Source organism: Chionomys nivalis, chromosome 1 (genome assembly GCF_950005125.1).
Source record: "Chionomys nivalis chromosome 1, mChiNiv1.1, whole genome shotgun sequence".
NCBI lineage: Eukaryota > Metazoa > Chordata > Mammalia > Rodentia > Cricetidae > Chionomys > Chionomys nivalis.
The window spans coordinates 36,474,627-36,490,210 of NC_080086.1; the positions used below are offsets into that span (position 1 = coordinate 36,474,627).

General features: G+C 50.4%; 1 protein-coding gene across 7 annotated transcripts in view; it reads left to right on the forward strand.

The window, feature by feature from the left end:
- The window catches only part of Atp2b2 (ATPase plasma membrane Ca2+ transporting 2), a 327,316-nt gene that overhangs the window by 138,167 nt on the left and 173,565 nt on the right, over positions 1-15,584 (forward strand). For all 7 annotated transcript variants that reach the window (XM_057792733.1, XM_057792742.1, XM_057792682.1 and 4 more), the window contains exon 3: positions 3,164-3,258. The gene's annotated coding sequence lies outside the window, so the exon portion shown is untranslated. The remainder of the gene's footprint in view (positions 1-3,163; positions 3,259-15,584) is intronic.

Consider the following 15,584-nt stretch of genomic DNA (forward strand, 5'->3'; position numbering starts at 1 on the left):
TCAGCCAATCACCAAGAAATATGGAGTAGAGAGTGGGACCTCCACCATCAGTGGGCTATAATGAAGAAGGCCAACATAGCCCTGCCCCTGCCACACACACACTTGGAGTGGTGTCAGAGAAGGCAGGGAACAGGTGGAGGGAAACAACACTATACCCCTCCCTCTGCAGTTCCCCCAAATAAAACCCCAGAGACAGAAATTGGGGTTCAACCTGAAAGTCAGAAAAGCAAAACAGCCAGTCACTGGCTCTTACCTCTACCTCATTCTGAAATGGGAATCCTGCCTCCAGGAATCTCAAAATGAGACTGTGTCTGAGAGCTGTCTCTTCCCATTTTATATCCCTCTCTAGTGCTAGGATTAAAGGTGTGCACCACTACTACCTGGTTTCTGTGGTATGGCTACTGGGATTAAAGGCGTGTGTCACCACTGCCCAGTCTCTAAGGCTGATCAGTAAGGCTGTTTTACTCTCTGAATTTCAGGCAAGCTTTATTTATTAAAATACAAATAAAATATCTCTACAGTACTCTGTAAGGACTCCAAACTTTCCAACTAGAGGGATCCCTAACACCACTCACCAACAGCAAGGACCCCCCACCAGTAGGAACTGACTGGAAAAGGTGGATGTGGTCCCCTGTGTGAAATTAGCAAGCAGGCATTCCCCTGCATCTGCTGGACTACAGCAGAAAAAGTCATCTGAAACGGAAGGTTTGAATGAGTCTCATGACATGATAGATTTCCAGGGAAAATCGTTCATATCAGAAGCACCAGGAAGAAGTCTGGCTTGGTGGAAAAGGGCCATTGACAAATGCCAACCCAGATGGCAGAGATACCAGAAGCAGCTAACATGGATTTCACAGTAGCCAGTATAAACAGTTCAGGGAACTGCTCTGGCCACTGGAGTCAAACTTTTAAATTATCAGAAAAGAATAGAAATCAAATGGAAATTTTAGAACTGAAAAGTACTCCTGAAAAAGACAAACAAAAACCCTCAGTGGGTGTGCTTTATAGCAGACTAGAAAGAATTGAAGAAAGAACCATTAAACTGGAATATAGAATGATGGGAAGTACCTGATTTAAATAACAAAGAGAAATGTAAGGAAAAAATGTCAACAGAGCCTTAGGGCCCTCTGGGACAATTGACAAGGCTCCTGCAAAGTATTTGAACAAATTATGGCTGAAAATGCACCCAATTGTGTACACACACACACACACACACACACACACACCTGAAGAGCCAAGAATCTCAACAAATCTTGAGTAGTATGAACCCAAAGCAATCCACTCTAAGAAACACATAAGCTATTGAAAACGGAAAATGAAGTTTAGACACTACTGGAAGCAGTGGGAGAGAAATGGCATCTGTGATCGGGTGACAAAGTATCGACGACTAGTGTAAACGCAGAACTTCAAAGTTAAAAAATCAGAGCAGTGAGATGTCTCAGCAGGGAAAGGTGTCCAGCCTGAGGGACCTGAATTTGATCTCCAAGATCCAGTTGCCTCTCTCAGGTTGCCCGTGACCTGCACAGGGAACTCAACACATAAGATAAATGTATTCTTTTTAAAAATCAAACAGGTCAATTAGATCCTGAACAAAATACCTGGAGCCACTTCTCTGATGATGTCCAGTCAGCAGAGTGTGCACGAGACGGTGCCCAACACGGCTGGCCACTGGGCAAATGCACATGGAAACCACAGCTGATGGCAGCGTAGTGTGTCGGAGTGGCTGGCATGGAAAATGATGGCACCGATAAGATTGCAGGGAGACAGGGTCACTCAGACATCCACATGGGAGTGCAACATAGTACAGTCACCGTAGGATGGGTGAGGGATTGCATTCAAAACTGCACCTCCACCATCTGACTCACCAGTCGTACTTCGGAACGTTTATCACAAATAAAAGGAAATGCGTGTTGCCCTGCACACAAAACACCTTGCACAGCTTTTCGTAGCAGTTATTTGTAATGATTTCTCCAATGTGCAATGATAACCCGGATAGCCCTAATCACTAAGTGGCTGAACTGGGGCACATCCATCCACAGTCCGCCACCAAACTATGTAAAGCCTACACCACAGAGCAAGGGAGAGGGTTGGCTAAGTGGGCACAGTGCTTAGTGTGCAAGCATGAGGACCTGAGTTCAAATCCCCTGTACCCATATAGAAACCAAGCATGGTTACATGCATACCTGTAACTCAGCCCTGAGGAAGGTGAAACAGAACGAACGCTGGGCCTGCCAGCCCAGCTCCGGACTCAGTGAGAGACTCTGTCGAGGGAATAAGATAAAAAGTAATAGAATTAGATATCCTTCTCTGGTCTCTGCACAGACATGCACACACACACACGTCACACACAAAATGCATACGGAAAATAAAAATCAAGATCAGACTCCAGAGGATTATCCTGAATGAGACAAGAAAGGTAGTTTCAGAAAGTTTACCTCGCGCCTGACTTCATGTCTCTCATGTCACTGAAGGATAGTATTCTACAGCCAGAGGGCAGGGTGCAGCAGGAAGGGAATGGGGTGACTGTAAAGGCAGAGTCCAGGAGACCTGTGTTGTGGAGCTGGGTTGTGTCTTAACTGTGATGTTGATGACATGGATCCACATGTATGTGCATGTGTGCTGCTGCCGCCATGAGAATGAACCTTAAGAGGGGTCTAAGGTTACTCACCTGGTTCTGATGGCAAGCCTTGGTTATGCAAGATGTGACCTTCAGGTGTGGCTAGGGGCAGGGGCACAAGGCCTCTCTGTGTATTTCTTTGCCAACTCTGAAGTGATGAATACCTCAAAATAAAAAGCAAATAAATGGATAGATACGATGATGGGTGTGTGGATGGATGGAGAAGCAGACACTGGGAAAAGTTGGCTTCTTATGCAGGGAAGGGCTTTTTCTGTCTCTCTCTCCTCTCCCCTCCTCTTTTCTCTCTCTCTCTCTCTCTCTCTCTCTCTCTCTCTCTCTCTCTCTCTCTCTCTCCCTCCTCTCCAAAGCATCCCCTCACAGCCCATGCCAGCCACAGATAGGGAGAGACAGGGAGACATCCCTCAATCACTGCCAACTGGTCTGCTTACTTCCCTGTAATGAGCTTGGAACCTGGAGCCTCCACCTCCATCCCCACCCAACACTGGTCACCCAATTCTAACCATGACCATTTTAACCCCTTTCCAGAATTGAACTTCGTCACACAGTCCCCAGAGCCAGCAAGACATGGGCCCCATTGTACAACTTCTGGCACCCCTGATGTGACTAGAAGACGTGGACGGGTAAGTTGAAGACCGGGGCCTTTTTTATGGTGGGGTGCGAGAAGAAAGACGTTATGGCTGTGCATGTGTGCATGCATGTGTGCGTGCACCTGTGTTGGTAAAGGGTGCTAATGGAGGGTTCACTACGCAGGAATGAAGTATGTTTGGAAGCAACCACCTTCCTCTGCCACCTGGTTGGGGACACGCGTATTGGCTGTAATGCCCAGAATCTCTTTGGTATTGAATAGGGGTGTAGTAGCAAGTGTAGATCGGCTTCGTGACTGTCACACAACTAACCTGGTCTCAGTCCTGAGTCTGTTCTTGCCATTCCTGGTGCTGGTGATCCATGCAGATCCAACACTCCCTCTGCCTCGGTAGCACAGACAGCTGCCCCGCCTCCTTTGCTACCAGTTGGGCTAACATGGTGCCGTAGAGGTGGGGTTCAGGCAGGCTTGCTGCAACAGGTGCTGAGAGCTGCGAGGAGACAGTGCCATCCAGTTAGGTGGTCTTGGCATGTGTGGGACCTGGACTCGGATCTGGGTTCAAAGCATTGGTTCGGCAACTGAGGTTGCTTCTCTGGGTCTTGGCTTCTTTATTTGTAATGTGGAGACAGCAGGGGCATCTTGTGGCAGTCAGAGTGGCTAGGACACACCAGGTACTCGGTCTACACATGTTGAGTGTATGGTCATGCCATGTGTCTAATCAATGCTCATTAGAGAGACAGCCCACTCTGGGCTCAGGGTACCACAAGGCAAAGCTCTTTGAGGGTTCCCTGGGAATGACAGTGTCTCTTCTGTGCTCTGCAAGCATTCCTTTGGGCCCCTGCTTTTGCTTTATTGCATCCATGTATAATGTATAAACCTTGAGGTTTGTGCCCTGTGCACCCAGAGCTGAAGTTGCTCATCCTCTGGCCTCAGACCAAACTTCTGCTCCATGACGGCATCCTCTGCTGAGACCAGTCACCACCCCCGAACTTCCTGTCAGAGTGGCCATCTCTTGTGTGCCCTCTCTCTTGTCCTCAGCATCACCCTCTTGAAATCTGGTTTCTCATTCAAGCACTTGGGGACTAACCAGATTATTTCCAAATATATTCTGTAATTGCTCACGTATTTGTTTAAAGACCAGGCAACTGAGAAGTCAGAACAGATACACAGGCATCTAAACCCAGCAATTTCGGGTGTAGGCGTGGGTGAGAAAAGAGGTCAGATAGCCACTGATGGGTCACCCACAGAGGGAGGAGGTGATGGTTTCCAATGTGCTCATAGGTGGCAGTAGGAGCGAGTCTAGGTTTGGAGTGCAGTTAGGAACTATCAGTCCGGCCTAGTCCAAGTCTCGGTTAAGACCTTCACCGGTCTAGCCAGGATTCTTGGTGCCCTGGGACAGGCATGGCCTAAACGCTCAGAATCATGTTCCAGGAGGCTCCAGAGCTCCCCCACCTCAGAAGCCCTGGAGACTGGGGAAGTAGGGGGGGTATCCATCCTCCTGTGAGCCTCCTCACTTCCCAGGACCAGAGCAGAGGAGTCCTTCCCTGCAAAGGTAGACCCTCCAGCAGCCCTAGAAGGATCCTACATCCTACACTAAAGCTGCCCAAAAAGAGCAATGTCCCCCTGATATGGGAGCCACAAACCCCACCCTTGCCAAGATGAACATCCAGAGAGAGAGAGAGTTGGAGAGCTGAACCGTCTAAGCCTGTGTAGGAATAGTACTAGAACCACCACAGCTGGTCATGGTAGAAACCACAGGTGTCTTCTTTCACATAAAAATGTTTAATTGACAGATCTTCTACAACCGAACAGTATATTAAACTGATCATGCAGAATGATTCTTAAAATGCAATATGCTCAAAATTAGCAGAAAAGTAGGAGCAGAAATCAAAGATGCTTGCGATGACTCAACAACCAAGTGACAACCATGAGGGGTCTAAACCAGATTCAAGTGTGTGTTAGCAAGGTTTAGAGGCCCACAGCTGTAGTCCTGAGCACGCGTTAGCCAGGTGTGGAGGCCCACAGCCATAATCCTGATATTCAGGAGGCCACCCTGGGCTACCTTGTGTCAAAAATAAAATAGAAAGGATTCGGTTCTCCTTAAAATAGCGACAATGCATTGTCCCTTGGTATCCACAAGGGACCGGTGGGTGTTCCAGTCCCTAATATAACATGGTGCGACATTGGCTCATAGCCCAACTGCATTTTCCCACACACTTAAGCCATTTCTCTCTGACTTTCAAAGAATAATGTAACATTGGCACCATGTAATAGTCATTTCATAGTTCAGGAATAAGAAGAGGAAAGTCTGAATCTGTTCGGTAGAGGTTCAATTTAAAAAAAAAAAAAAAAAGTCCTGGGGCCAGTGAGATGGCTCAGCAGGTAAAATGCTTGGGAAGCAACCCTGGTGACCTGAGTTCAATCCCAGAACCCATGAGGCAGAAGGAAAGAACTGACTCCACAAAGTTGTCCTCTGACCTCCATCACCTCTTCTTCCACTATGCGCCTGTGTCTGTGTCCAAAGGTCCCATCTTATGAGAATGCTCAGTCTCATCCTGCCAGGGCCACCTTATGGCCTCATTTTAACTCTGTTAACTCTGTTAAGACCCTATGTCCAAATGAGGTCACATCCATAGATCCTGAGGTTTAGAACTCCAACATGGGTGTTAGAAAGACACAATTTAGTCCCCAACTGCATTCTACTGTGTGGAGTTGATCACCAGTGGCCATGAATTCATTTATGACTTTGGGAATCTCAATTAATCAAACAGCATTTCCATCATTTTCTGAGATGAGAATGTTCCTCTCAAGACTCCTATCCTTTGGCTCCCAGGTGCTGTCCCACTAACTCCTGGCCTCACTGGGTCCATCTGGGCCCCTGAAAAATGGGAGGATTTGAGGCTCTTTTTTCTTAGCACAACTGGCCCCTAGACGCCAAGATGGCATAAGCCAGGAGCTCCATCTGTGGGGCAGTCCCAGGTAGGAATGTGGGCGGGAATGCCATGCCACCAGGGTCCTCATAGAGTGAGGGAGTCACTTCCTGTCCTGACCTCCTGAAGGGTGCGTGCTCTTTCTGAGTGCCCTGACAGCCTTGAGGACTCAACCTGCCCCTGATGTTAATGTCCACTGAGCATACCCACAAGAAGTGAAAGTTACACAGAGACCCCAAGCGTGTTGCCCAGCTGAGCTGGAATAGGTGGTAGACCCCTATGTTCTTGTCAGTTCCTTACTGTTTACCCTCTCCTGGCCTCTTAGGGCCTGGGGACAGGGGTGGAATGTTATCCCAATCCCAATCCTAGTGGTTCCCAAGTGCTCCAGCTGAGTGCTCTCTGTCCGTGTATTCCCGTCTGATGCCAGCCTGGGAGTCACCAACCCTCTGCACCAGCAATCTGATGCCAGCACCAGGAGTCACCGACCCTGTGAACTGGTCAGGGTACACTAGGCCAAGTTAGGAGCGGTTCCAGAATTCTAAAATCAAATTCAGAACCAAGCGTCCTGGTGAATATTGGCCCTTCCCCAACGCCAGTTTCTCAGTGGCCAAACAGACCTGGCTCCTATCTCCCAAACGAGGGTGTCTGTACAGAGCTGTGAGCAGAGCTCAGCATCCTGTAGGGACTCTCCTCTCCCTGGTCCTTCCTTCCCTCCCTGCCAACAAGGAAGAGGATTCACATGGGTTCAGCCAGCTAATCCTGACTCTAGGGGCAACCTTTTCTATCCACCATCCAAAGAGGCTGCGGCAGAGCAATGCCACTTAAGCTTGCATGTGATCAGGGCACTTGCTCCACTCCGGGCCTGGGAGATGTCCATATCCTCTTGCCCAGGGGCCAGTCATACAGACTCCTATGCCTCACCAAGCGCCTTCAATCCCAGCTCCCTGTTCAGTTGGTTCTAGACTCTGAGGCTTTAGGTCCCTTCTGTTAACAAAGAACAGTCACAGCGGGAAGAAAGGCTCACTGAGCAACTCTCTCCTGCCCGCACCCAGAATCCTCTACGTCTGCCACTCTTCTCATAGGTGAGGCCCAACCGCAGGCGCAGAGGGGTGAGGTTCATGCCTAACCCCTATCTCTTGAATATTCTGAGCCAGGAAGAGGTGGAGACAGGAAAACACATGAGAAGTAGGGTGGGCATGCCAGGTAGTAGAGAAAGCATAAATGTGAAGCTCGGATCTGGCTCTGCTGGGTGACCCAGACCGCGAGGCCTCTCCGCTCTGGTTGACTAATACGCAGACTGACAGCATCACAGGTTGATGTACAGACCACAGTCCATGCGCCTCCCGCATCCTACTGCTGCCCTTGCCATGGCTGCACCAGCTCACCCTACACACACACACACACACACACATACACACACACATACATACACATACACACACACACACATACACACATACACACATACACACACACATACACACACATACACACACATACACACATACACACACACATACACACACATACACACACACATACACATATACACACACACATACACACACATACACACATACACACACATACACACACATACACTACACACACACACACATACACACACACACACACACCTAAATAAATAAATGCAATTTTAAAGATTCAGAGTCTGTTGGGCACATTAAATTACGCAACTGTCATACACAGTGTCTGCTGCTAGAAGCCCCACACCGTGCAGCACATCTTCAGAGCAGCCCAGGGCAGAGATAGAGATGTGCCCCCCCACACTGGATCATGGTGTGGAAGAGCAGGTGATACATGCCCCCAGCACTGCAGAGCCTCCAGTCACCCCTGGGGGCGCCATCCCTCGCTCTCCGGAGGCTGACAGCCTTCATCCGGAAAGGGTTCGTGTGGTCTCAGTTTCAGTCATAATTTTAACAACTAAGGGCAAGGAAAATGAGAGATACAAATCATCAGGGGTGAGTTAGTGAGACGCGAAGTGTTTAAAACAGCATCTATGCAGAGCAGGGGGTGACGGGCACCTGGGAACTTACTCTCATGGAAAGGGGCTGCTTCCTTGGGATGCTGGAAAGTTGGACAAGACCCTCCCTGGGGAACAATGATGTTTTCTTTTTGTTCTTGATAAACCAGAGTGGCCGGGTGAGTTCTCATGGAACAAGCAAGAAGTGTCTGGGCCAAGAGACGGATGGCTGCCAGGACCTGTTACATTTTTTTCCCCTAAGCCCAGAAAGGCTTCCTGGAGGAGGCACATCCTGGCTGCCTGAGCCAGGCCCCCTCATAGGCTGGCCTCCACTAACCTCTCCCAGCCACATGGCCATCAGTCAGAAGTCTCCTTGGGCAGGGCAGCTGTCGTCCTGCTGATCAGCCTCCCTCCAGTTCCCAATGCAGATCTTCACTGGGCAGCTGTACAGGCTGTCCTCAGAAGAAAGGAACTTCCAGGTAGCTGGCCTTCAGCCACGCTGCTGCTGATAGGATCAGGGGGCCGTGGAGGAAGCCCAGCCATGTCTACCATTCACACTGCTTTTGGCAGAGTCCCCTGCTTTGTCAGGGAATGGAAGAGGCCAGTCCCCAGCCTCCGGTGCCCAGCCATGCTCCCCGCCCCTTACCAGCCTAGCTTCCCCCTTCTTGCCGGTTCCTAAACCAGAAAGAGAAGACTTAGGTGTCAGGGGCACTGCCTGCTGTGCCTGCTGGACTTCCTCGAAGGGTATAGCCACAGGCTACAGACAACTGGATTGTTGATACCAAGAGACCGGAGTGGGAGCGTGTGTTGGGAGGCCTGGAACTCAGAGGGGACCCCAAGCATGATTGCTCATCATCTCTGGATCAGGTATGAGAGGTTGGCTCTTGTGCCTCCAGTATCCTAGGGATCCTGGGAAGGCAGCTGGTCAGCTGGAAATGCCCAGTGTTAGGGGTGAAAACTGTGAAGTTGTAGCCTTAGACCAGAGGGAGGCTGAAGGGATGGGTGAGTTCAGTGGATGCTAACAAGGGACCCAGGGGACAGTCCCTGGCTTCCCATAGCAGGCCCTCCAGAAGTCTGCTAAATTGTGTGTGAATGGGCAGAAAGCCAGACCGCCTTCCATGCTGACACCCTCGAGTCACTTGCGACACTTATTTTGGGTCTCTGTGACTCCACTTCCTGTCCTATAAACTGGAGAGAGAGAGAGAGAGGCATAATAGTGGGTACATACGCAATATCACCACGAGACTCAAATGATGCAGCAGGCGTGACCCCTCAGCACAGCTGTATGCAGCAGGTGTGTCCCCTCGGCACAGGTGTATGCAGCAGGCGTGTCCCCTCGGCCCAGGTGTATGCAGCAGGCGTGTCCCCTCGGCCCAGGTGTATGCAGCAGGCGTGTCCTGTCGGCACAGGTGTATGCAGCAGGTGTGCTCCCACTGCACATGTGACTTCAGCCCCAGGGGCAGTAAGTCCACAGTGGAATCTGTTCCGACACCTGCAAGGTTTCTTTTGTCTTCATGGGTGGCTACAGAAGAGGCAGGCCTGGGGTGCGGGCTCACGCCCCAAATCAGAGAATTTGAATCTTCTAGCTTGCATGCCTCAGATTAGTTCCCAGCATTCAGTCCTCTTCTCACATGTGAAATGGTCATGGGGATGAGACTGTCCCTAGGGCGCCTGTATGTATGAAGCGGGCTAAGTACATGAAGGGCTGATGCTGCACCTTGTGTGTCAATGGGGAGCTACTGTTGCCACCGCCACCACCACCATCACTTTTGTCACTACTGCCCCTTGCGACTGTTACTGGGGAAGGGAGACTAAGAGAGAGGTGAGGGTTTGCCTGAGTCATACAGCAGAGGGCAAGCAAGATGTAGCTCTGCCCCAGGCTCTGTTCCCCTTGCTGCTCTTGTCCCATCTCTGTTTACACTATGTGTAACCATGGCAAGGAGTGACCCCTTGGACATGTATCCCTCACAACCTCCTTATTTCTGGGTTCCAGACTAGGGGTGCCATGCAGAGGAAGATGGCACTCCCCCAAGAGGCTGGACCTGCAGAGCCTAGGTTGGGGGTTGGCATTGTCCCCACTCTGGGTTTTACACTGAGTCTGGGGTCTTTATTGGGGGTCTGTGGTTCTGCTCATAGATAGATAGGACCTACTTTAGCAAGCTTGTCTCTAACCCTCCTGCACTGGCCTCACCTGGCCGAGAGGGACACAGAGCAGGCAGAGGAAGGACTGGGTTTACTTTAGGAAGAGGGAACTTAAAACGTCTGCCCATAATACACCAGCAGCAAGAGAACGGTCCCTGGGCCTGAATACCCCCAGCCCCCTGCTGAGAATCATCCGTACATATCTCAGTTCATTTCAACCTCAGCTGATCTGGCAGAAGGTAGTATGGTGCCCATTTCACAGATAAGTAAACCAGAGGAGGCCTGTCTGTGTACCATTGGGAGATGACAGGTGCCAAGCCAGTGATACAGGATGATGCTGGAGCCTGCATGGTGACAATAGCAAGTTCTGGGATGGCGGTAAACTGGAGATCCAGTCATTGGGCTCTTCAGAGGCGTGAACTGAATATATGCGTTCAGTGAGGAAACACTCATCTCTGACCAGAACTCGGTTACTGCCTGTGAAATCAGTGTGAGATTCAGCCTGGTTTTGGTAGCCAGTGCCTTCCGTCTGAAATATCTTATTTAATTTTTAAATATTCCATGCACCTGTTGCAGCCACAAGGCGCCTAGGAAGCAGAATAGATGAAATGTAGGGCAATGAGGGTCCCAGGAGCAGACCCAGGCATTAGTAGGTGAAAGAAAGCAATTTCGATGGAGTGTGGAGTCTCGTGGATATTAGCATATGGATGCCAGTTCCTCGTGAGATCTTTGCTTGCTACTGTTAGACATCCATAACGAGGGGAAGTGGGGGCCGGGCCAGCCCCTCCATGTCATCTTCACGGTATTGAACAAATTTAACATTGTTCTACAACAACAAAGATGTATGCAGAAATATGCCCTGCAGGGGCTGACAAGATGGCTCAGTGGTTAAGAGCATTTACTGCTCTTCCAGAGGACCAAGGTTAGGTTCCCAGAACACGAGTAACAGCTCACATCATCCTCTAGCTCCAGTTCCAGGGGGCTCCAGCAGCCTCTTCTGGGCCTCTTTAAGTTCAACTACATGCACATCCCACACACAGACCAACCCCCAACACACACACATGCACTTAATTTAAAATATAAATATATCTTCTCAATAAATAAACATGCAGCAAGTCTGAATGAGGCCTTAGAGCTGCCAGTTCGCACCCTCTGTTGATGTAACCTCTTCTTTTCACAAAAGAGAAACTGAGGAAGGCAGAGGGTGCACTTGCTAGGACTTCAGGCCAGAAAGCTTGTCCTTGCTGTAGTTGTGGAGGGTAGAATGGGACAGGGGTCTCCTGATGCACAGGTGCCCCCACCATGTTCTCCTTAAAACAAATGGCCAGGCACACCAGCTTCCCTCAGCCTCAGCCTCCTGGACTCCCTGGGGCAGTGGCCCCAGACCCACAGAGCCTGTTCTGAAGGTGTGTCACCTTCCACTCCAGCTGAATTCCCATGTAGTTCCACCCAGGAACCACTAGAGGCGTCTCTATGCCACTATGTGCAGGGCAGAGTAGCAGTCAGGACCACACTTGAGTGTATGGGTGGGTGAGGGAGGATGCCAGTCGGGTGTCTGAGACCACACAGGCACTCCAGGCTGCCAAAAGCACAGTCTTCAATGCTCGGGGTCCAGGTTCACACTCCGGTTCTACTGCTCTGGCCACATAACATGGATAAGTTACTTCAAAGCTCTCTGTTTCCTCACCTTCAGATGGGGGGAGGGAGGTAGTACCTGCACCTTCTTTGATTGCTGAGAAACCATCAAGAGTTGATGGGTGTGTGAGGGAGGAAGGGAGAAGGGGAGGGTGACAATTGTGTGCTATGGAGAGATAAAAACTTGGGCAGAACCATGGGAGTGCCCACCCCAGCACTGGGGATACCTCTGTTCTTTGGTGTGGCACAGATTTGAAGAAGGCAGGCTTCTGGTATCCACATCCCAATCTTCCCACTTGCTGATCACGTGACCTCAGCAAGTAAGGTAGCCTGTCTGTGCCTCAGTGTCCCTCTCAGTGAATCTAGTATGATATACCCAGGGCGCTCACTTCACGAGGGCCCAGGATTCCCATGGTGGGTTAGTAGGTACAAGCTGCCTCGTTGTGACTGCTGCTTCTAGAACAAGCCCAGGTCAGGTTGGGTGTTTGTTGTGCACATGGGAAGGGGCATCCGTGATCAGGACAGACCGGTCCAGGCAGTGTCAACTCCCTACATCTCATGTCCAGGTAGCTACTCTGCCAGAAACAAGGCTGGAGGGGACCCAGGAGACCAGGCGTCCATCTCTGTGGCCTCCTCCTCCTCCCTCAGGCAGCTTCCAGCATGGACAGCCTCAGCATCCTAGAAGAAGCCAGCAGTCTGAATTCCTAGGCACGGTCCTCCAATTTTTCAACATTGGCATTTAATTCAATTTTATTTTAAGCTCCAAGCAAAACAAACAAATGTATTTTAAGCTGCTCTTGCAAATGGGCCGTTTGTGGTTTCTACTCCAGCCTGGCCCTGCCAATTCACTTTCTTTCATTTTATGTTGTGGCGGAGATAAAAAGGAAACTGAGGCTCAGCGAGAAATGTCTGCACCTCAGTGCACGTGACAGCTCGGCGGAGCCAGCAGGAAGCCTTCTTATCCCCTCTGCCCCACGCAAGCTTCCCCTTTACCAAAGCTCCCAGTTGAAAAGGAGAGAGGACAGTGGAATTTTCCCCTTGGCCCAGAGTTCTGAAGTATGATGTCACAGCACCCAGTGACAGGTGCAGCAGGTATGGAGTGTTAGATAGAGAGGAGCGACACCCACCCCTTTTAGAATCCTAGCAGAGGATGCAGAAACCCAACCCTAGAGTGAAGGGTTGGGAACCAGAATTCCAAGGGTGTCCCTGGATCTCACTAAATGCCACAGTCAAGGGTGGCCAAGGTAGCCCGCCAGGAAGGAATTGTTAAGTTTGGCGGAAGAGACTGAGGGAAGAAGAGGCAGAAGTTAGGGAGCCATGTGATTGACAGGCGGGTCCCAGGCAACCTTCCAGTTGCTTTTGCCTTTCATTGAAAAACTAGCACTTGGTTCTCATTTAACCTGCCCTGCTGGCCCTTCCACTTTCTTACCTGTGAGATGGGCACTGAAAGAGTCCTTACCTTGAGGTGAAGATAATATATCACAACATAGGCAGAGGACAAGATGATGGAACTCACCCATCACACCAGCCCTTTTGAGAATATCCATGCTTCCCTTTCTACCACTCCATCCATGCATGTTCATAAACTTCACTTTGAAAACTTGGATTCATCTTCCATCTGTGGAATGCCTCTCATGTGGCGGGTTCTAATCTAGACCTTTCCACATCGTCCTTGCCCTCGGAGCAAGCCTGTACCCAATAGCAGCATCTTTGCCGATGAAGAAACAGAGGGTCTAAAGGGGCTAGGATATACCTGAGGTTACCGCAGATGTGACTCTGGCCTTGATCTCTCTGTGGGAGGAAGCCTGCCCAAGCTGCCATGGAGTTCTGTTGAACTGTTAACTAGTGGGCAGTGCTGGGTTGAGACCTTCTCAGGCTCACTTCTGTTTGGGGCTCAGTGTGTTTTGCAAGCAAGAGCTGCGGAGCTAAAGTATTCACGTCTTTTTCTTGGACACGTTCCAGAATTATCTCCTCCCCAGTGCCAATAAGTACAATGCTGTCTTCAGCAGAGGCTACCACAAAGCAAGGGGCCTTGCAGCATGATGACCATGAGACAAAGGGGACATTTGTAGACATGACAGTCAAAGGTGTCAGGTTCTCAGACAGGACCTCAGTCTGGAGACTTAAGGGATGAAGGATAAATTCCGGGTCTTTTAGGTCCTTTCTGTGTGACCTTGAGCCAACTGTATAACCTCTCTGGGCCTTCCTGAAAGGGTTGTTATGATGAGAGGGCTAAGCAGTTGAGAAGTGAAGCTTGGATGTGCATAGCATTGGTGAGAACAGGACCAGGTCTGAGGCTGGGCTACAGACCTGGAGGTAGGCAGGGGCAAAATGGAAGCCTAGTAAGGGCCCCTGGGGAGCAGTTCAGCTGAGGAACCCAGGAAGAGAGGACTGGACAGGGAGGTCCACAGAAGATCCATGCCTGGAACTTAAGTGGCTGGGGGCAGGCAAGGGCTCTGCATCTGGGAGGCCTGGCTCGCAGCGGCCACACTGCGTGCATCCACCAAGCTGAGCAAAGCCTCTATGATCAATCTTCTCTCCACCCCCAGTCCTCCTCATCTTTTACCCCCAGAGAGGTGTGGGAAAGCAGGGGCTCTGTTGCCAGCCACACCTGGGGCTGCTGGGGGAGGCAGAGTGACAGTGGTCTCTGCCACTCGGTGGGGATCCAGAAGATGCAGGAAAAAAAAATGCTGACATGACAAACGAGGCTAGTTTCCTAGAGCTGATACTCGAGCTCACCTCCTTTCTCAGGTGGCACAATGCCAGTGCTGAAGGTGGACCACCCTGACACTAGAGTTGACTCTGAAACTCCACACTCCTGCAGCCAAGTGCTTCCCACTAGGTCCCACTGGCCTCATTGTGTGAACCAGCCCTCCCCCAGAGTAGGAACAAGCCGTCCCCAAACCACAGCTCCACCAGCCTGAGCTCTGCCTTGCAGGCTCAGGCTGACTAGGGTCTTGGGCAAACCCTCAGTCAGTGTTTGACGAATACTAATGTCTAACAATCCCACATACAGTATAGTTCTGGGAGCTTCCTCCTCCAAACTGGAAACAGGGCCTCCTCCCTTTTTATTAGCTTGGTGTCATGGGGAATGTCCTCAGCCAGCTACAAGGCCCTCCGAAAGTTTATCTACCATGGCCTAGCCTAAGTGCCACCCTCCAGGCCACAGCATAGTGGCCTGGATATATGTAGTAATCTAATATGAACCAAAAAGCAGCAGCAAAACAAAAACAAACCATAAAGGCCAACCGAGAGCCCACAGCTTCCCCAGCCAGGTCCAGTTTCTGCAGGACTCCCTTCCCCTAAGCAGCCAGGTTCTTTAACCTGCATTGCCTGGAAAAACAGGGGTCCAATCTTGAATCCAGCCCACACCCTCCTTTGCCACCTGCTCCTCCATGGCTCCACCACCCAGGCCTCTCCCTCTGGGCCCCCAAGCTAATTACAGCCTTCTCTAAATCATTGCAAGAAAAAGCTAATTAAATCAGGGTCGCCCATCAGTTTCCTGGCTAAGGACACGCAGCCCACAGCTTGACACCTCTTCTTTGTTCTGGGATGCCTTAGCTTCCTCTGAGATTGAGGTTAGAGTTTAGCTCCCAAGCCTTAGTTAAAAAGATCAGGAAGACAAGACAGTGTACAAATTGCCCTTATATACTGGGTCAGGGTACTGGTGTA